Here is a 23,114-nt window from a genome sequence, read left to right on the forward strand (position 1 = left end):
ATCTCTCTGCCACTGAAGCTTATTTCATTTCCTTTCACATCCCCCTTTTGGTCAAGAAGATGTTCTCCATCCCACGATGCCGGGTCTACATTCCTCCCCGGGAGTCATATTCCACGTTGCCAGGGAGATTCACTTCCCTGGGTGTCTGATCCCACGTAGGGGGGAGGGCAGTGATTTCACCTTTCAAGTTGGCTTAGCCAGAGAGAGAGGGCCACATCTGAGCAACAAAGAGGCATTCAGGAGGAGACTCTTAGGCACAAATACAGGGAGGCCTAGCCTCTCCTTTGCAGCAACCGTCTTCCCAAGGGTAAAACTTATGGTAGAGGGCTCAACCCATCAAACCACCAGTCCCCTATGTCTGTGGTCATGTTAGCAACCATGGAGGTGGGGTAGGCGAATACCCCTGCATTCTCCACAGGCTCCTCAAGGGGGCACTACATCTTTTTTTTTTTTTTCCTTGTTTGTCTTTTTTCTTTTTTTTTTTTTTTAACTTTCCCTTCTTTTTTCAAATCAACTGTATGAAAAAAAAAGTTAAAAAGAAAACAAACATACAATAAAAGAACATTTCAAAGAGACCATAGCAAGGGAGTAAGAAAAAGACAACTAACCTAAGATAACTGCTTAACTTCCAACATGTTCCTACTTTACCCCAAGAAAGTTACATACTATAGCAACATTTCAGTGAACTTGTTCCTACTACATCCATCAGAAATTAACAGACCATAGTCATTTCTGGGCATCCCCAGAACGTTAAATAGCTTACCTGTTCTTCTTGGATTATTGTTCCCCCCGTCCTTAATTGCTCTCTACTGCTAGTTCCCCTACATTCTACATTATAAACCATTTGTTTTACATTTTTCAAAGTTCACATTAGTGGTAGCATATAATATTTCTCTTTTTGTGCCTGGCTTATTTCGCTCAGCATTATGTCTTCAAGGTTCATCCATGTTGTCATATGTTTCACCAGATCGTTCCTTCTTACTGCCGCGTAGTATTCCATCGTGTGTATATACCACATTTTATTTATCCACTCATCTGTTGAAGGACATTTGGGTTGTTTCCATCTCTTGGCAATTGTGAATAATGCTGCTATGAACATTGGCGTGCAGATATCTGTTCGTGTCACTGCTTTCCGATCTTCCGGGTATATCCCGAGAAGTGCAATCGCTGGATCGAATGGTAGCTCTATCTCTAGTTTTCTAAGGAACTGCCAGACTGACTTCCAGAGTGGCTGAACCATTATACAGTCCCACCAACAATGAATAAGAGTTCCAATTTCTCCACATCCCCTCCAGCATTTGTAGTTTCCTGTTTGTTTAATGGCAGCCATTCTAACCGGTGTTAGATGGTATCTCATTGTGGTCTTAATTTGCATCTCTCTAATAGCTAGTGAAGCTGAACATTTTTTCATGTGTTTCTTGGCCATTTGTATTTCCTCTTCAGAGAACTGTCTTTTCATATCTTTTGCCCATTTTATAATTGGGCTGTCTGTACTATTGTCATTGAGTTGTAGGATTTCTTTGTATATGCAAGATATCAGTCTTTTGTCAGATACATGGTTTCCAAAAATTTTTTCCCATTGAGTTGGCTGCCTCTTTACCTTTTTGAGAAATTCCTTTCAGGTGCAGAAACTTCTAAGCTTGAGGAGTTCCCATTTATCTATTTTCTCTTTTGTTGCTTGTGCTTTGGGTGTAAAGTCTAGGAAGTGGCCTCCTAATACAAGGTCTTGAAGATGTTTTCCTACATTATCTTCTAGGAGTTTTATGGTACTTTCTTTTATATTGAGATCTTTGGTCCATTTTGAGTTAATTTTTGTGTAGGGGGTGAGGTAGGGGTCCTCTTTCATTCTTTTGGATATGGATATCCAACTCTCCCAGCCCCATTTGTTGAAAAGACCATTATGGCTCAGTTCGGTGACTTTGGGGGCCTTATCAAAGATCAGTCGGCCATAGATCTGAGGGTCTATCTCTGAATTCTCAATTCGATTCCATTGATCTATATGTCTATCTTTGTGCCAGTACCATGCTGTTTTGGCAACTGTGGCTTTATAATAAGCTTCAAAGTCAGGGAGTGTAAGTCCTCCCACTTCGTTTTTCTTTTTTAAAGTGTCTTTAGCAATTCGAGGCATCTTCCCTTTCCAAATAAATTTGATAACTAGCTTTTCCAAGTCTGCAAAGTAGGTTGTTGGAATTTTGATTGGGATTGCATTGAATCTGTAGATGAGTTTGGGCAGAATTGACATCTTAATGACATTTAGCCTTCCTATCCATGAACATGGAATATTTTTCCATCTTTTAAGGTCCCCTTCTATTTCTTTTAGTAGAGTTATGTAGTTTTCTTTGTATAGGTCTTTTACATCTTTGGTTAAGTTTATTCCTAGGTACTTGATTTTTTTAGTTGCTATTGAAAATGGTATCTTTTTCTTGAGTGTCTCTTCAGTTTGTTCATTTCTAGCATATAGAAACATTACTGACTTATGTGCATTAATCTTGTATCCCGCTACTTTGCTAAATTTGTTTATTAGCTCTAGTAGGTGTATCGTTGATTTCTCAGGGTTTTCTAGATATAAGATCATATCATCTGCAAACAATGACAGTTTTACTTCTTTTCCAATTTGGATGCCTTTTATTTCTTTGTCTTGCCGGATTGCCCTGGCTAGCACTTCCAGCACAATGTTGAATAACAGTGGTGACAGCGGGCATCCTTGTCTTGTTCCTGATCTTAGAGGGAAGGCTTTCAGTCTCTCACCATTGAGTACTATGCTGGCTGTGGGTTTTTCATATATGCTCTTTATCATGTTGAGGAAGTTTCCTTCAATTCCTACCTTTTGAAGTGTTTTTATCAAAAAGGGATGTTGGATTTTGTCAAATGCTTTTTCAGCATCTATTGAGATGATCAATTGATTTTTCCCTTTCGAGTTTTTAATGTGTTGTAATACATTGATTGTTTTTCTTATGTTGAACCATCCTTGCATGCCTGGAATGAACCCCACTTGGTCATGGTGTATGATTTTTTTAATGTGTCTTTGGATTCGATTTGCAAGTATTTTGTTGAGGATTTTTGCATCTATATTCATTAGGGAGATTGGCCGGTAGTTTTCCTTTTTTGTAGCATCTTTGCCTGGTTTTGGTATTAGATTGATGTTAGCTTCATAAAATGAGTTAGGTAGTGTTCCATTTTTTTCAATGTTTTGAAAGAGTTTGAGTAAGATTGGTGTCAGTTCTTTCTGGAAAGTTTGGTAGAATTCCCCTGTGAAGCCATCTGGCCCTGGGCATTTATTTGTGGGAAGATTTTTGATGACTGATTGGATCTCTTTGCTTGTGATGGGTTGGTTGAGGTCTTCTATTTCTTCTCTGGTCAGTCTAGGTTGTTCATATGTTTCCAGGAAATTGTCCATTTCTTCTACATTATCCAGTTTGTTGCCATACAGTTGTTCATAATATCCTCTTATAATTTTTTAATTTCTTCAGGATCTGCAGTTATGTCACCTTTTTCATTCATTATTTTGTTTATATGGGTCTTCTCTCTTTTTGATTTTGTCAGTCTAGCTAGGGGCTTGTCAATCTTGTTGATCTTCTCAAAGAACCAACTTTTGGTGATATTTATCCTTTCTATTGTTTTTTTGTTCTCTATGTCATTTATTTCTGCTTTAATCCTTGTTACTTCTTTTCTTGTACTTGGTTTAGGATTGGTTTGCTGTTCATTTTCTAGCTTCTTCAGTTGATCCATTAGTTCTTTGATTTTGGCTCTTTCTTCCTTTTTAATATATGCGTTTAGTGCTATAAATTTCCCCCTTAGCACTGCTTTTGCTGCATCCCATAGGTTTTGGTATGTTGTGTTCTCATTTTCATTCGTCTCTATATATTTAGCAATTTCTCTTGCTATTTCTTCTTTAACCCACTGATTGTTTAGGAGTGTGTTGTTTAACCTCCAGGTATTTGTGAATTTTCTAAGTCTCTGATGGTTATTGACTTCTAATTGTATTCCATTGTGGTCAGAGAATGTGCTTTGAATAATTTCAATCTTTTAAATTTATTGAGGCTTGTTTTATGTCCCAGCATATGATCTATTCTGGAGAAAGTTCCGTGAGCACTAGAAAAGTATGTGTATCCTGTTGATTTGGGATGTAATGTCCTGTAGATGTCTGTTAAATCTAATTCATTTATCAGATTGTTTAGGTTTTCAATTTCCTTATTGGTCTTCTGTCTGGTTGATCTATCTATAGGAGAGAGTGATGTGTTGAAGTCTCCCACAATTATTGTGGAAACATCAATTGCTTCCTTTAGTTTTGCCAATGTTTCTCTCATGTATTTTGTGGCACCTTGATTGGGTGCATAGACATTTACGATTGTTATTTCTTCTTGCTGAATTGCCCCTTTTATTAGTATGTAGTGGCCTTCTTTGTCTCTCAAAACATCCCTGCATTTGAAGTCTATTTTATCTGAGATTAATATTGCTACACCTGCTTTCTTTTGGCTGTAGCTTGCATGAAATATTTTTTTCCATCCTTTCACTTTCAGTTTCTTTGTGTCCCTGTGTCTAAGATGAGTCTCTTGTATGCAACATATTGATGGTTCATTTTTTTTGATCCATTCTGCGAATCTGTATCTTTTAATTGGGGAGTTTAATCCATTTACATTCAACGTTAAAACCGTGAAGGCATTTCTTGAATCGGCCATCTTATCCTTTGGATTATGTTTGCCATATTTTTCCCTCTCTCTATTAATATCCTTTATTGTACCCATACCGAATCTCTTTAGTACTGAACCTTTCTCCAAGTCTCTCTGTCCTGTCTTTGTTTCTCTGTCTGTAGGGCTCCCTTTAGTATCTCCAGTAGGGCAGGTCTCTTGTTAGCAAATTCTCTCAGCATTTCTTTGTCTGTGAAAAATTTAAGCTCTCCCTCAAATTTGAAGGAGAGCTTTGCTGGATAAAGTATTCTTGGCTGGAAATTCCTCTCACTCAGAATTTTAAATATATCGTGCCACTGCCTTCTCGCCTCCATGGTGGCTGCTGAGTAGTCACTACTTAGTCTTATGCTGTTTCCTTTGTATGTGGTGAGTTGCTTTTCTCTTGCTGCTTTCAGAACTTGCTCCTTCTCTTCTATGTTTGACAGTGTGATCAGTATATGTCTCGGAGTGGGTTTTTTTGGATTTATTCTATTTGGAGTTCGCTGAGCATTTATGATTTGTGTATTTATGTTGTTTAGAAGATTTGGGAAGTTTTCCCCAACAATTTCTTTGAATACTCTTCCTAGACCTTTACCCTTTTCTTCCCCTTCTGGGACACCAATGAGTCTTATATTCGGACGTTTCATATTATCTATCATATCCCTGAGGTCCATTTCGAGTTTTTCAATTTTTTTCCCCATTCTTTCTTTTATGTTTTCATTTTCCATTCTGTCATCTTCCAGGTCACTGATTCATTGTTCAACTTCCTCTAGTCTTGTACTATGAGTGTCCAGAATCTTTTTAATTTGGTCAACAGTTTCTTTAATTTCCATAAGATCATCCATTTTTTTATTTAGTCTTGCAATGTCTTCTTTATGCTCTTCTAGGGTCTTCTTGATTTCCTTCATATCCCGTACTAGGGTCTCATTGTTCATCTTTAGTTCTTTGAGTAGCTGCTCTAGGTGTGTCTCTTCTGGTCTTTTGATTTGGGTGCTTGGGCTTGGGTTATCCATATCGTCTGGTTTTTTCATATGCTTTATAATTTTCTGTTGTTTTTGGCCTCGTGGCATTTGCCGACCTTGATAGGGTTCTTTTAGGGTTTGTAGACCAGTTGAAGTCCTTATCTCTAATTTATCAGATCTACAGCTTCGTGGAGTACACTTTCTCTAACTAACCAGCAGGTGGCGTCCACGAGCCACCTGTTCTTCACAAGCCAGATCTCCCCTGCTTAGCCTTTTTGGTGAGTGGGGGAGTGAGTCTTGTGGGGCCCAATTGGTGTCCCAAGCTTGCGTGTGTAGTTGGTGTTGCCTGCCCTGTATGTGGGGCGTGTTTCTGGGCAGTCGGGGAAGGGGGGTGGCCCTAACAATCAAATCTCCCTGATGATCCTAGAGTTTTAAAGCTACTGCAATAGTCTAATCCTTCAGTTCAGTCCTGCCACAGTTTGTCTCTGCCACTGACCCACAAGTCTTTGGTATTGGCGTATGGCTCCTGAGACTTGCAAGTGGGCCCCTCTTCCAGGCTGTGCACCCCGGGTCCTCTGTTGAGGGATGACTGTGCTATGTCACAGGTGAGTGCCGTCCCCCCAGGGCAGTTCTGGGCTGCTGGGCTGTGTTGGGAGGCTCCCAGTCTGCTCAAATGATGGCTGAATGGGGCTCTGTTAATTCACACTGCTCCCCCTTCCCAGCTCTGGGACATTCAGCTGAGGTTGCAGGGAAGGCTAATGTCCACGCCCAGTTTTGTGGTGTGTGCCTGTTATTTGAAGCACTTCCGTCACACTGGGTTGTCTGGGGCAGCTCTGGGCTATGGGGCTGGCGATGGGCAGGAGTGTTTCCTGTCCACCAGGATGGTGGCTGTGAGCGGACACCCCCCTTTTCTTGGGAAGCTGTGTTGTTTAGTGAATTTTCTCAGCCACTGGATTATTGCCTTTTGTCTCAGAGCTCTCTTAGTTCTGCTCTTGACTTGACGTGCCCAAATTTCAATTCTTTGAAGCTTTCTGTATTGAGCTTCTTAGAGTAATTGTTTTAGAAAAAGCAAAAAGGATTTAAAAAAAAAAAAAAAAAAAAAAAAACGGCCCTCCTCAGAGATCTAATGGGTTATTGAAATGCTAATAGACAAAGCAACCAGGGCCATTAAGGAAAGGTGCCCAGGGCAGAGAGATCAGCCTTGCTTCGGGATTTGCATATGCGCCTCAAGGCCTGATCTCCGCCCTTCCCCTTTCTGTGTTCACCAGAACTCCAAAAATCCTCTGCTTTTATTTTGGAGTTTTTCGTGTTGTTTTTTTTCTATGCCTGTCTCCTCTCTGCTGGGCTGGCTGCTCTCAGAGTCTCTGGTGTCTGGCCTCAGTCTATCTATGGTTGGAGTTTGAATCAGTAGAATGAGTTTCCGATAAGAGCAGCCACTGCAATTCTCCCTTCTCCTTCCTGGAGCTGACAGCCCCTCCTCCCCCGGGACTGAGCCTGGCAGGGAGGGGCGCGGGTCCCCTGGCCGCAAAAACTTACAGATTTCGCTGATCTCAGCAGTTCCACGTTTTCATGAGTGTTGTATGAAGTATGCCCAAAGACAGATTGCTCTGTGGTGTCCAGTCCACGCAGTTCCTGGCTTTTTACCTACTTTCCTGGAGGAGTAACTAAAACATACAGCTCACCAGTCTGCCATCTTGCCCCGCCCCTTAGGTGTTATTTGTTACTTCTTTTTTTTTTGAGTAACGAAAATGTTCAAAAATGATTGTGGTGATGAATGAACAACTATATGATGGTACATTGTGGAAGATCGTAGAATATGTGAATATATCTCAATAAAACAGTATTTTTTTTTTAAAAGAGCACTTTGAATAAAAAGAGTAAGGGGGAGAAATAAATGCCCATCATTAGGCAAGTGGATGAATAAACTCTGATAAATTCATACAAAGGAAGAACAGGAGTAAACTAAATGGATTAGAACTACAGGTATCAATGTGAATGAATCTCACAAATATAATAACATTGAGTGAAAAAAGCAAGTTGAAGAAGGATATATACACTATAATGCCATTTTACACAGGTTTGAAATATGACAAACAAAATTCCAAATTTATAATATCTAAAGACAAATACAGAAATGACAAACACCAAGTCAGGGTCAAATTTATCTCTGAATGGGAGATAGAGAGATGGGATCTGGCAGAGGTAAAGAAGGGGTTTTGACTAAATGTATAATGTTTTACTTCTTAAACTTAAACCTAATTTTTAATTATATTTTTTATTATCTTCTTGGATGTCCAAACTAATGTATCATCAAAAAAGAAAGAAAATTATTTCTTTCTGTCCACATGGGGGGAAAAAAAAAGAAATATTTAAAGACTCTGAGTCCGAAGGGGAATCAAATTGTTAGCCTCTGAAAGGCATGCACAGAGCTCAGTCTTGTTCTATACATCCTGGGGGCCACAAAATTGGAATTTCAGGGCAACAGTAACTAATTTTTGCTAAATCTCTACCCCTAAAGTATTTTACCCATACTCAATATGGGATCTTACCCAGATGTTAAGATCCCTATAAATGGTTATGGGTTTAATGTCCAAAAATGGAAGTGAGATTAATTAAAAATGGCACATTTACCCCAAGGAATATCAACAGCTATTAAAAATAATGTTTACCAAGACTATGAAGTAACATGGAAAATATTTATATGCTGTACCGGTTTGTATATATTATGTACCCCAGAAAAAGCCATGTTCTTTGATACAAGCTTGTGGGGGCAGACATATTAGTGGGGATTAAGTTGGAACATTTGGATTAGGTTGTTTCCATGGAAATGCACCCCACCCAACTGTGAGTGATGACTCTAATTGGATAGTTTCTTTCCAAGGGAGTGTGGCCCCGCCCATTCAGCACGGGCCTTGATGAGTTTACTGGAGCACTATATAAGCTCAGAGAGAAGAAGAGAGCTTGCTACAGCCAAGAGGGACACTTTGAAGAATGCACAGAAGCTGAGAGAGGAGCTGCAGATGAGAGACAGTTTGAAGACGGCCATTGAAAGTAGACTTTTGCTCTGGAGAAGCTAAGAGAGGAAAAATGCCCCAAGAGCAACTGAGACTGACATTTTGAAGAGGAGCTGTGGCCTAGAGAGGAACATCCTAAGAGAAAGCCATTCTGAAACCAGAACTTGGAGCAGATGCCAACCATGTGTCTTCTCAGCTAATAGGTTTTCCAGACACCATTGGTCATCCTCCAGTGAAGGTAACCAGTTGTTGATGTGTTACTCTGGACACTTTAAGGCCTTAAGACTGTAACTGTATAACCAAATAAACCCCCCTTTTATAAAAGCCAATCCATTTCTGGTGTTTTGCATTCTGGCAGTATTAGCAAACTAGAACAGATTTTGGTACCAGGAGTGGGGTGCTGCTGAGCTTGTAAATACCAAACATGTTGGAACAGCTTTTTAAATGGATAAGGGGAAGATTCTGGAGGAATTGGGAGGAGCTTGATAGAAAAGGCCTAAACTGCTTTGAAGAAACTGTTTGTGGAAATATGGACTCTAAAGATACTTCTGATGGGGCTTGAGCAAAAATGATGAATGTGTTGTTGCAAACTGGAAGGAAGGCGATCCTTATCTTGAAGTGACAGAGAATTTGGCAAAATTGAGTCCTAGTGTTGGATGGAAGGCAGAATTTGAAAGCAACGACCTGGAATATTTAGCTGATGAGATCTCCAAGCAAAATATGAAGAAGTAGCCTGGTTTTTACTAGCAGCTTATAGTAAAATGTGAGAGGACAGAGATAAGCTGAGAAATGAACTCTTGGTTTCAAAGAAACCAGAAATTGATGGCTTGAAAAACTCTGGGCTTCCAGGGGGTGAAACCCGAGAAGCTGCAGCCCAACATAAGGATGTAACCAAACATGGAACCCAGTCACCATTTCAGTATAAGCCAAGATTGGAAAAGCAGATAAGCAGAAAGGATTTGTGGTAAGTCGTATTGTCTGACGGTTTTGACCCCTGTGTGCTTCATGCAAAGCCAACAGAATTTTTGCAAGCTCTTTACAGACAGAGCTGCTGCATGTGTTACATTTTTTCAATCATTCATTACCCTAGCAACCCAGAAATCCTTCAACCATCTTGAGGAGTGTGTCACAGGGGTTCCAGTGTTGTAAGTACGATTATATTAATATTTTTTTAAACAGTAAAAACAAAAAAGGAAAACAAATCAAAATGTAAATAACCACCCTTGGGCACATTTTATTCTACTTTTCCTTATTTTCAAAATACTCTTTAATAAGTGTACTATTAAATTTAAATAAATACTTCTTGAATAAAAGAATGACCCATTGGACAAAATAAAACACAGAAATTGCCCATTTACAGCTATTGAAACCAAGAGACAAGCCTGATTCTGGGTTTTAAAAAACATATGGCTTAGCTAAAGTAAATTTGCTGTTAATTTTCACCCTAGCCTCATTCCCTTGTGGGCACATACTGAGGCTTTAGCCTGATGCCCTTATCAAAGCCCTGGATTTCCCGTATATCAGGGCATCAGGCCTGGTAGACAGGTCCAGTGGTGCTGTGGATGCCACCAGCACAGCATTTCAAAGCTTTGTGTTTCCAGGAAAGCGTGAGTCTCTCCACAGGGTCCCAAGGCAGACACTTCCAATGACCTTTGTGAAAATGGCCTTGGTTCCACTTTCTAAGACTTGTCCTTCCTTTCCAGTCTATCATATCCACAAAGGGTAAAGATGAAGGGTGGCCATGTTTCTAATCCTTAAAAAATGAACTTCAAATGCTCAAAGAATTTACCCATAACCTCCCAGCCAGCACAGGGTACTGCGTCACTGAGTGGACCCATCAATCTGCAGCATGCCTGTGGCCACTGTCAGGTCCAGACAGATTCACACAGGCTGGTATCATCTGAACCCCAAAAACAAGGAATAGCCACTGATGCTGCTTTACTCCACTCCCCACAGCTTAAAATGACATTAACATTTTTAGAAGAACCCCTGCAAAAACAGATTGGTTTTTGTTCTCATCTATTAATAACAGCTATTTTGAAATGCTATTTAAATCTTCTATTGTTATTTGAACTTTTCATGTATTGTGTTTCCCAGTTGAGCTGCTTTTGGGCACAGGGACCACATCTTACAGGAACCTGTAATGTCCATGAAGCCTAGTACAGAGCATCTTCACAGATGCTCATGAGTATTTGCTCATTTGCTTTTTGTTTCCCTAACTTGGTAAAGCCTATCGTTTTAATTATTGAGTTGCTTTGCCCAAATGACATATTGGTTGCTGACTCAAGGTCCCTCTCCAGCTGGGAGCCTGGCAGCCTGTTCCAGGCTGCCCTAGAGTTTGCACAGGCACTCACACACACCAAAAGAGAGGTGTCTTAATATTACTTTAAGGGTGTTTTATTATGATCAACAGCTATATTTGGCAACTTTTCTTTCTAGCATGAGAAAAGACACATTACCAATTGTTAAAAAAGGAATCTGCCAAGTGCAACAGCTATAATAGAAAAAATAATATTGAAATCCAGTGTATATCTAATTTAACCATGTATGGTCGGTTTATTTAAACAACATAATTACATGGAACCCAGAATAGGAAATGAGATCTTGTTATTCTGTACAGGTTAATGTAATGCCCCGATACATCCCAGAGTATTTTGGGCAGAAAATAAAAAAGTATTTGCAAAGTTCCCTTGAGGGACTGGGGAAAAATGTGGAGATATTAAACTTCCCCACCTGGGGAATTCCTGATATTCTCGCCAGCATCGTGGACTACCATTGTAGTAGGTCAAGTCTTCATCTTGTAGCTTGCCCATATGAAGCTTGTTACTGCAGAGGAGTGGCTAAGCCTACTTATAATTGTGCCTTAGAGTCACCACCAGAGAACCTCTTTTGTTGTTTAGATATGGCCTTTCTCTCCCAGCCAACTCTGCAAATAAACTCACTACACTCCCCACTCTGTGGGACGTGACTCCCAGGGTTGTAAGTCTCCCTGGCAACGTGGGACATGACTCCCAGTGATGAGCCTGGCCCTGGCATCATGGGACTGAGAATGCCTTTTTGACCAAAAGGGGGAAAAGAAATGAAAAAAAATAGTTTCAGTGGCTGAGAGATTTCAAATAGAAGTGAGAGGTCATTCTGGAGGTTATTCTTATGCAGTATATAGATATTTCTTTTTAGTTTTTAGTGTATTAGAATACCAGAAGGAAATACCTGAAATTGTAATCTAGCAGCCTTGATCCTTGATGATGATTGTATAACTATATAGCATTTATTGTGTGACCATGTGATTGTGAATACCATGTGACTGACACTCCCTTTATCCTGTGTATGGGCAGATGAGTAATAAAATAAAGACAAAAAAATAATAGGGAGGGATAAGGGGTGTGGGACGTTTTGGGTGTTCTTTTGTATTTTTATTTTCTTTTGGAGTATTGAAAATGTTCTAAAATTGATTGAGGTGATGAATGCACACCTATATAATGATACTGTGAGCCACTTGATTGTATACTTTGGATGGATTATATGGTGTGTGAATATATCTAAAAAAAATTGCATTAAAAAATAGCCAATGTAAACTCTCCAGCTACTAACCTCTGTACCTACAGCCCCAGATGCATCAAGGGTGATAAAGAGGAGGGGAAGCCATGCCCTTGGGTACTTCTGCAGACACCGTGCTAGTTGTGATTTCTGGGTTCTATTCTATATGAAGCTCTGACTGAAGAGCTAAGAGTGGACTTGGAAGAAAAAAGCTTCAGCCTCCAGTCTATGCCCTTTTCCTCATATGCAGAGAGAGGGGGTTGGACTTCTCTGTTTAGCACTGGAGTTTATGAGAGACTCTTATTTGAAGTAATGGCTTGAGTTCAGCACATTAATTTTATAACCATTTTAGAAAGAGCAGGGGAGGACTCCTGAACTCTTCCAGAGATAATTAAAAATGGGGTAAAAAGAAATCTGAAATAAACAAAAAACAAGCTGAAGGCACCAGGGGTTTCTGAATAACATCTTCCCAGTTAAACAATTTTAAGAATTCCATAATGTGAAAGCAACCCCCACACATTCTCTCCCACATAAACACGCTTTTTATTTAAGCCACACTCGGCTACAGCAGCAGAATCTCTCGCCTTCACTTCTGTAGCTACCTCATCTAGAGAGAATATCATCTCCACAAAAGCATTTTTCAGGAAGAAAAAAATGCACTGAACATCATCCAGCAAGTGCTGACCCACTTTGGGGTGTGTCTCCATTAACCTCAACAACTCACCACCCTAAAATCCAACTGCTGACCTCAAATACTCATTTTCCCTTATCAGAGACCAAAAAAATCAGGCCTTTTGATGTCAGTCAACGAGCAGATTCCCAGTATCTTTTTGGATGTACTAAAAGGAGGTAATTATGCTCAAATAAATCATTGTATTGTCAACAAAATGGGGAAAGTCAACAAAAGGCCCCAGTAGTAAAAAGCAATTTAGTTTTATCCTTTTTTCAAAACTCATCTGCTTTTATATTAAAAACACATGGAACATAAAGCCACATCCAATAAGCCAAAAAATAAACTATTAATTTGGGGACATTGGAAACAGAAGAGTTCTTAAGAGAAAGGAACAAGCAGAAAGAACGAAACGAGGAAGAGAGGAAGAAAGGCGAATGGAGTATGGAGGGGGGAAAGCAGGAGAGAAAGAAGAGACCAGATCACAAAGAGGAGAGAAACAGGTGGTTCCAGGGCTCGGAAGGAGGGTGTGAGCCTCGGAGACTGCTGCTCTCACCATCAGTTGCTCATTTGGGGTGTGAAGATAGATGGGCCATTTTTTAATTTGCTATATTAGGTTTCTCTATTCTTTTTTTTTTAAATCAAATATGTCCTTTCTTTGTCTTGACACATACACACAAAGTTAGGATATCATCAAGGAAAAATAATTTATTCCACTTACAAACTGGAAATATCTTTTCTAATTACTCATAGTTTTGCTAAAAGATCCTATTTTGAACCAACACCCACCTGACTCTTGGGGTGAGGCCTGGGCCTCACATCCCCCATCACATACCAGATGCCAGCAGACAAGCTTAAAAGGAGGCTGCACATTCACTTAATGATTTTAATCAAGTAATTTAATCCAGTGAACAAATATTCATTGAGCCTCTACAGCACTGAGCAAGACACAGTCCCTGCACTCAAGGAGCTTCAGGTCAATAGGGAATAAAACAAACAAGGCGCCATGCATGCAAGAAATGAGAAGCTGGTAAGTGCCACTGAGTGGTATAAACCAGGCATTACCACCGGGTGGAAGGCAAGGCCACTCTGAACCGGGCAGCAGGAAAAGCACATGAGAAACAGGCATCTGAGTTGGATATTCGAAGGGATAGGCCAGGAAAATGCCAAGCAAAGGTCTCTAAGGAACAGGGGGGAAAAGAGTGGAGAGAGGACAAAGCAGAAGCAGCACTGGCTAGTGAAAATTCCTGTTGATAAGTAGTGGAAGGTAAGGCTGGAACAGCAGACTGAGGCAAGTGTGCAGAAGCCCTGACTCCACAACTGCCTGGAACAAGAGGGAGACTGCAGGAAGGAAGGGACAAACTGAGAGACACCGTGCAGGAAGCACCTTCAGCACTCGATGACCAACCAGCTGTGGGAGGACGAAGATGAGCAGAAAGGCAGAGTAACCCAAAGCATTCAAGTGCAGGTTAGAGAGAGGATGACGATACCACCCAGGGAGGCACAGAGAAGAGCACACCGTCAGCTTTGTGGCATGCCCACCTAAAAATGCATAACTCAATCTATCCATGAGAAAACATCAGACAAACTCAAATTAAAGGGCACTCTATAAAGTAACTGGCCTATGCCCTTCAAAAGTGCCTTGGACACGAAGAAAAAAGAACAACTAGAGAACGGTTCTGGATCAAAGGAGACTAAAAGGGGCACGATAATAATGCAACTCAAGATCCTGGACCAGGAAAAGAACTCCCCTCTCCCCCTTGGCTATAAAGAATATTATTAGAACATTGGTTAAATCTGAATAAGGTCTGCAGATTAAATAATAGTATGGAATCAATGTTAATTTCCTGATTTTGATGCTTGTTAGGCAAGAAAATGTCCTTTTATTCCAGCTTTCCCCCCGCCCCCCACCCAGGAAATACACACCGAAGTATTCAGGCAACGTAAAGGAGCACCATGTCTGCGACTTAACTTTCAAGGTGTTCCAAAAAGTACAATATACAGATGTGTAGGAGCATGCACACAGGCACACATGCATGTGTATAAATTATAGATGAAGAGAGGGGGAGAGAGAAGGATAAAGTAAGTGTGGTAAATAGTTAACATTCAGAGAATTTGGGTGAAATGTATATGGGAATTATTTAATATGAATTGTTTCAAAATAAAAAGTTAAAAAAAGGAAAAAATCAGCAAGGATTCAGGATGAAGCACTGTTTAGAGACAAAACAGTCAGGTGTCTGAGTATTAAAGTCTGAAAGGAACTTGGGAGAGAGGACAGAGCTGGGAGAGATTAGAAGGCATCTGAGAGGCCTGAGCAAACCATGGTTAAAAGTGGGGCTCTAAAGTCAGATTGCTGGGGATCCTTTCTGTGGTCTGCTACCAAACAGCTGGTAACTAACTTACATTATCTAATTTCTCTATACTTCAATTTCTTCACCTATAGAACAGGAATAATAAGAATACGTGCCTCACAGAGTTGGAGTGAGGATGCAAAGTCATAATCCAAGTGAACCACAGTACTAAGCATAGGCTAAATGCTCACTGCTATCAATACCCTTGTGGGCTCAGAGAAGAGGGGGATGCCGCGAGAGACAATGAGATCTCGAAGGGAGAAAGGAGGAGGCCAGGAAAGGAAGAGGAAAAGACCAAGAGCAGGCTCTCCTACAACTCTCATACTTGAAGGCCAGGAAGAAGGAGACAAATGAGTAGCACCAGGATAACCAGTGACATGGAGACAAGTCATGAGAGAGGCTCAGCAGGAAGAGGACCCCTGACAGCAGACACCAGGCAGCGGCCAAGACACAGTGGAGGCCTCAGATCTGCAACCAGAACAACCCTGCTGAAACCCCACCAGAAAGCAGTCTCAATAGAAAGGGGAAGGTGGTGCCAGAAGACATGAGTGGGCAGTTTGTGGTGGCTTGGAGTTATGTACCCCAGAAGCACATACTCTTAATCTTAATCCATTCCTGTGGTTGTGAACCTTTTGTAAATAGGCAATCTTGATGAGGTTACTTCGATAAGAAGGTGTGGCCCACCTCAATCAGGACGGGTATTAACCCCATTACTGGAGTCCTTTATAAGCCGAATGATGTTCAGACACAGAGAAAGAGAAAGCCTTGGGAAGAAGCTGGAAGTTAACAAATCCAGAGAAGCCAGGAGAGGCCACCACGTACACTGCCATGTGATGGGAAAGCCAAGGGCCAAGGATCACCAGCAGCCAGCCCCAGAACACCAGTCTTCTGGGAAAAGGTATTGCCTTGATGACGCCTTGATTTTAGACTTCTCCTAGCCTCAAACCCATGAGTCAATAAATTCCTGTTGTTAAAACCAACCCTTTCCATGGTATTTCTTTTAAGAGCCAGGAAACTAAAACAGCAGTAAAAGGAGAGAAATCCAAGGGCAGTTCAACCGAGTAGCATGGTCTAGAACTGCACAGTCCAATACAGTAGCCATTAGCCACATGTGACTACTTAAATTTAAATTAACTTAAAATTAACTAAAGCTAAAATTTGAGTTCCTCAATCACACTAGCCATATTTCAAGTGCTCAGCAGCCACATGTGGCTAGTGGCTACCATTCTGGATGACACAGATACAGAATATTTCTATCACTGCAGAAAGTTCTACCGGACAGAGCCAAGACAAGTTCTTTTCCTGTGAGAAGGAGGACCTGAGTATGTGGTGGAGTGAGGGTTGGGACAGGCTAAGGAAAAACCAAAGAAGCTGGAAAAGGAGAATAACAAGCAGAGCAAGTTCCCAAAAGAGGCGAGAAGGAAAGACAAAAGGATCGGGTGGAAAGCATGGAGAGCGCAAAGTGTATGTGGGTTAATGTTGGGAAAAGGGACATGTAGACATTTTCTCCTTTTAAGAACGAGAAAATAAAGAAGGACAAAGATAAGTAAAGAAAAATGCTTGGGGTGGTAAGGAACGTATCGTGGGAGTTTATATTGAGGTAGAGGACAGTAATCCAGGATGTAGATGGCCTTAGTCTTTTTTTTTAATGCAATTTTATTGAGATATAGTCACAAAACATACAATCATTCAAAGTGTACAATCAGTTGTTCACAGTATCGTCATATAGTTGTGCTTTCATCACCACAAACTTTGAACATTTTCATTACTCCAGAAAATAAAATGAAAATTAAAGTAAAAAAGAATTTCTAAAACATCCCATTCCCCTCCTCCCCCCATTGTTCATTTACTTTTTTTAATACAGTTTAATTGAGATATATTCACACCCCCTACAGTTTTCCACAGAGTACAATCAATTATTCACAGCACCATCATACAGTTGTGCATTCATCACCAGAATCAATTTTTGAACCTTTTCCTTACTCCAAAATAAAAATAAAAGCAAAAAAGAACACCTAAATCTTTCCATCCCCCCAATCCCACCCTATTCTTCATCTAATTTTTGTCCCCATTTTTCCACTCATCTGTCCATATACTGGATAAAGAGAGTGCAAGCTACAAGGTTTTCACAGTCACACAGTCACAGTCCACTATGCAATCTACATAGTTATACAATCATCTTCAAGAATCAAGGTCACTGGGTTACAGTTTGACAGCTTCAGGTATTTCTCTCCAGCCATTCCAACACACTAAAGACTAAAAGATGATATCTATATAGCTCATAGGAATACCCACCAGAGTGCTCTCTACTCCATTTGTAATCTCTCAGCCACTACTTTGCTTCATTTCTCTTCCCCCTCTTGGTCAAGAAGATCCTCTCAATCCCATAGTGCTGGGTGCAGGCTCATCTCCAGGAGTCATTTCCCACATTGCCAGGGGGATTCACACCCCTGGGAGTCACGGACCACATAGAGGGGAGGGTAATGAGTTCACCTGCCATGTGGGCTTAGAGAGAGGGGGCCACATCTGAGCAACAAAGAGGCTCTGGCGGGGTGGGGGGCGGGCACTCCTAGCCACAATTATAAGTGGGCTTAGCCTCTCCCTTGCAGCTACCAGCCTCGAAGGGGAAGGCCCCCAGACTGAGGGCTCGGCCCACTAAATTGGCAGTCCTCAATGTTCGTGGGAAAATCAACAATAGCCCAGGTGGGGAAGTCCAACACTTCTGCATTTCTCCCCAGCTCCTCAGGGGCCCCGCAAATACACTCATACTCTCTGCCCATATCACTCTGGGATGTGTTGGAATTTCATTCCAGCCTGTACAAACTCACCAAATCCTACTTCCCATTCACTGCTCCCTGCACCTATGGTATTCAAACAAACTGATTGTACAAGTTAAATTATCTAGTGTGCTACAGAAAATATAGATCCTGTACCAGATAAACATCTCCTCCCTTGGTCTCACACATAAGTTGTAGTTTTAAAACCCAGTCAGTATTGTTCTTTACCCTTGGATCTGATTTGCCTTAGTCCTAACCAGATCCTCTTCATTCATATCTCTAATTAAAGTCTGAATTCTTTTCCAGCTCTTTCAACAGTTGCCAAATGGGGTAATACTGACATTCATAGCTGCCGAGTTATGCTTCGAGTCTAGGCCTTAGTCTTATCAGTGAAAAAAAAGGCTATCAATGTAGAGGAATCTGACAGGGAATTTAAGGAGTGGAAAAGGTCTGACATAGCTTCTAAAGGAATGCAGTAGGGAATCAGTAAAAGATGGATTTTTTTTTAACAGAAAAGCAAGACCTGAGTGGAATTAGACCTGGCATAAATTTGCAATGGAACCAGTCTGAAGGTCTTTGTAACTTTCTCCTGACATCAACTTTGCAGGCTGGAAGAAGAAAAAACAGATAATGAGAGTAATTTTGGATTGAGGACTGGAATACGAGAGGCCCAACTTGTTAAGAAGACAGAGGATTCCAGGATATCAGACAGAACTGAAATGGCTGGTGATGCACACACTCCAAGTGAAGAAGTGAAGCCAGAAAGGGGCTGAAGGACTGGATCAGCAAATGATTAAGGGGGACCAGAGTTCTCGGTGATGGTTAAGATCAGGTACAGAAAGTGGAAAGAATCAGTTAAGCAATCACCTTCCAGATGTTCGAAGTGGAGGAATTCCCAAGACTGAACAAGTCCAAAATGTCAGTGGTTGAAACGAAGGCCATAGGAGTTGATGTTGAGGGGCTCCAAGGTAGTGAATTAATAGAGGGAGAGAAGAGAACCAAGCTAGTTGCTTGCTTGCTTTCTTTCTTTCTTTTTCTTTCTTTGGAGCCTCAAGTAAAACTGATTCCAAACCTGACCGTATATCGGAATCACCTGGAGAGCTTTGCCTTCCCTCTTCATCCTCCTTCTTCCCCCTCCTCCTCCTTTTTTGTTTTGTTTTTAAAATAAGGATTTTTAGGTCTCACCCTCCACAATGATTCTAATTTGGCATGCTGGGGAAAGTCTAAAGAGCCACATATTTCAAAATGCTCCCAAGTGATTCTGAGAGGTCAAGGGTTTGGGAACTACTGATGCAGAAGACCAGAAAGAGGATAAGGAGGCACAAACAGGCAGCACTAAATGCTAACAATAAGAGTTTTTTGATGAGGGGACAATGATTTGGAGGTGGCAATGAGGAGCAAGGGGATGAGCAATCCCTGCTCCCACGAGGTGGGAGAGGATGGTAGAGAGGGCTGTTCTGAGGAAAGCTGTTCACTCAGCTCAGATGCTAGGGGATAGGCTCAGCTACAGAAAAATGAAAATACAGGAGTATGGCTGAGACAAACGGGTTTAGTGGCCTCCACAGCGAGGAGTGTGTAGCTTGCTAAGGGTTCCAAATGTAATGAGAAGTGGTTATTAAAGGATTTGTAGGACTTAATGGTTGAATTCCTGAGGAGTAAGGATTTTTCCATCTGAATGCTATCAGATTTCTAACATACAAACCACTAAAGATTAACTGCTCAGGTAAACAAACTTGCAGAAGCTTATTTATTAACATTGAAAACTTTGTCCTCCCAACCCACATTTGTATACAGACTAAATCAGATTCAAAAGAATATCAAGGGTAGCCTGAAGCAGAAAGTCAGAAAGAGAAGTCAGAGGAAACTGTGAGACAGATACAGGGCACCTGCTCCCTTCCCTCTCCAAGGAAGATGGAAGTTTATGGGCTCAAAGCACCAAAAGGGGTCTGAGTCTTTTTAGCACCAGCCTGGGCTAAAAATAGAAGAGGCACCACAGTCTATTGGGTCTCAAGAGCACCCTCCTCCCAGACACACTCTCTACTACAGGGTCCAAGGCAGACACAATCTGTGAATCCTAGGGCAGTTTTCATTAAAGAACATATTGGCTTTCACAAACCTAACTTCTATTAAAGAGTATGAAACAAATTTTTGCACCAGCTGCTGAGAGAGCTGCACTTCTTTGGACTCAGATCATGCTAGCATTATTACAGGTTACTCCTATAAAATTAATTTTTAACACGGACATACACAGACTTCAAGCTGAGGGCACACACAGGTGCACGCACACACGCACACACATACACAACCTCATACATATTAAGGAAATGACTCACTTAATTTGCTGCTGTCTGCCACTATTGGGTTTTGATTTTACCTGTTCAAATACAAAGTTTCCTATTAGATTAACTATAAGAAAGAAAAACTCAGGAGCATGATTTTGTTCATGAGTTGGGGACACCAAAGTGGTTTTGACCTGTGCATTTTGAGAAGCCACCCCCTGGACCACCCAATGCTCTCTCCACAATCTGCCATAAAGCCATAACATTTCTTTCCACTTTGGGAACCAATGGAAATCTCTTAAAGAATAAACATGGTTAAGCCTGTTGTACCCTGTACCTGCGGAATCGTACTTAGGGGTTCTGTCTCAGCTACAGCACAATGGCACAAAAGCATTGTGGAACCGCAACGAAATCAAGTGCCTCCTTTTAAAGACGAGCAAAAAGGGAGGGTTCAGAGAGGTTAACCTGCCCAAGGTCACTAGTGGGTCGGCTGACTCGCCACCACCCCCTTGGCAATCTATGCACCACCTCAGACACCCCAAAGACATCCTCGGGGCTTCTGCTGGGTTGCTAGCGTGCAACCTACCCCCCATCTTCCACGAAAATGCAATGCCAGTTGCGCTCTGTGCCCAACTTCAGCCCTTCGCGTCAGCGTGCAGTTAACCCTCTCGCCCGCAGCCTGTCACATGGACCACGCGCAGCCCTCTCTCCCCCAAGCCAATCTACCAACCGGCTGCCCCGAGGTCCCCGGTGGTCCCAGGGGGCTTCCGCCGCCCAGGACACAGAACGATGCCAGGCCAGGAGCCCGGAGCGCAGCACTCACCAGCGCGGGGAGTGGGCGCGCGGAGGCAGCCCATGTCCTCGCCGGCGCGTCTGGGTGCGGCGACAGCTCGTGCGGGCTGTGCGGGGCGCCCGTCTGCGGGCCCGCGCCGCGGGGAGCGCCGTCCAATCAGCGCGCGCCTGCCGCCTGGCCTGGCGCGCGGCCCGGCCGGGTTCGCGGCTCCTGGGGGGCGCGAGCCGCTGCGCGCCGCCCAAGCGGCTTCCGGGCGCGTTGCCTGGACGCGGTTGCCGTGGCAGCCCGAGCTGGAGGCTTTCCCCGCGCGCCCGAACGGAGCCCAGCCTGGCGGCACCGCCCCTCCTCCCTCCTCGTTCCCACACCCAAAATAGCCTCTCCTCGTCGCTGCTGTTTCCCACAGAGCTCTCATCCAAACGGCTTGGAGTTGGCGGGGCGGGGATTTCGCTTATTGGAAAATAAATCCTGTTGTAGGGCTGGTTGACTAGAAGGGCGAGGTGTTGGAATGGTGCCTGATTAAGATAATAGCCATGGTGGTTGCCCTATAATTCTTTTCAGAGCCGTAGCATCCTTCATTTAGTAAACCTCTTTCCCACAAAAATAGTTCTTTATTCCCCCTTCCCCTAATCGGGAAGAAGTTGTTTGATAAGGCCACAGACTGGTTAACAGCTCGCGCGTTGGCGCCCCACCTGTGCAGGTGAACGAACCCTGCTGTGACTGCTAAGTGCCATTTAATGAATTACCTTGACACCTGCAGTTGGGACCAAGGATTGTGTCTCACCACACAGACACCACGCGAGAAAGAACTGCTACCACCCTTCTTCTCCCCATTCCTTCTTTCTCTCCTCTGGCTCATACCCCTCCCCGGGCGTCCTAACTCTTACCATCTTCCTCGCACTTTGAGATGCTGAGCAGGATCACAAGCGGAATCATTCTTAATTTTACTTCCTCTCAGTGGGTGGGATTTAAGCAGAGTTGGGGGTCCCCATCTTTGCCCGCCTCCCATTTGCAATTCATACCTCTAGACCCTAGCCTGAGCCAACAGACTGAGCCCCTCCAAATTAAAGGAAGGAGCATGATTTGGTAGAAACAACCTGGGCTGTGGTGTCAGGCTGAGGTGTTTTGGAATCAGGACTCTAGTAGTTACTAGTGAATGATCTTAGGTTTTGTGTGGCTATTTCCTCACCTATAAAATGGAATAATACTCCCACAAAGGGTTTATGCCTCTGTAATATCCATTCAGTCAACAAATATTTATTGGATGCTTGTGTATGCTACAAACTATGCTTGGCTCTAAGATACAATGGTGTGGAAGAAGAAATAATGCAATCCAGCTCTCTGCTCTCATGGAGCTGACAGCCTGACCACGTTAATCAAATTAATCACAGCACATATAAAAGACCATGTGTGTGCATATGTGTGTGTGTGTGTGTGTGTGCTTTGATAGCCAGTAATGTGGAGAACTGACCCGACAGCATCCCTCTGGTGCTATAAAGTCTCAATGAAGATCCTTTTCTTTTCTTTGTTATATTCCCATCACAGTAAAAACATACTGAATGCTCAGTAAATACATACGGAATTGAATCACGTGTCATGGTAATGACAGTATCACTCAGTTTCCCAGCAACTTTCTTTCACTTAAAAGATTTTGAGACACATGTAACCTGGCCATTATGACTGCAAACATGTGCAGGTGTTTTTTCAAGAATGGTTTTGACTGTAACTCAGTTCAGGGAAAGGATTTTTTTCTTATATTACTTTAATTAAAAAGCCATGGTTCACCACAAATTATTTTATAATGGCAAATCTTAGGTTATCGAAATAGTTTTATCAAAGAGAGTAATTTATAAACTTGATAACTTAATACTATTCACCAACCAGTCATTAAATGCAAAGGACCCATGCAGGATATTGTGCTAGAAGCCAAGAAGATTTTGTAATTGATTTATTGCACAGCTGGGTCCTGGTCCTAACTGAATCTCTGCTCAGACTCTAGTCATGAGGATAAGATATACAGGACATTTGTGGGGCCAACAAGCAGGCTAATCTAGGTAAAGGTCAAAA

General features: G+C 42.1%; 1 protein-coding gene across 2 annotated transcripts in view; it reads right to left on the reverse strand.

Annotated features, from left to right (window-relative positions):
* FAM81A (family with sequence similarity 81 member A) overlaps window positions 1-21,364 on the reverse strand; it is a 79,427-nt gene extending 58,063 nt beyond the window's left edge. The window contains exon 1 of one of the 2 annotated variants that reach the window (XM_037833822.1): window positions 21,081-21,364. The gene's annotated coding sequence lies outside the window, so the exon portion shown is untranslated. The remainder of the gene's footprint in view (window positions 1-21,080) is intronic. The other variant, XM_037833823.1, reaches the window with a different exon arrangement.
* Between the last annotated feature and the right edge of the window lie 1,750 nt (window positions 21,365-23,114).

The sequence above is a fragment of the Choloepus didactylus genome, chromosome 4, assembly GCF_015220235.1.
Source record: "Choloepus didactylus isolate mChoDid1 chromosome 4, mChoDid1.pri, whole genome shotgun sequence".
Taxonomy (NCBI): domain Eukaryota; kingdom Metazoa; phylum Chordata; class Mammalia; order Pilosa; family Megalonychidae; genus Choloepus; species Choloepus didactylus.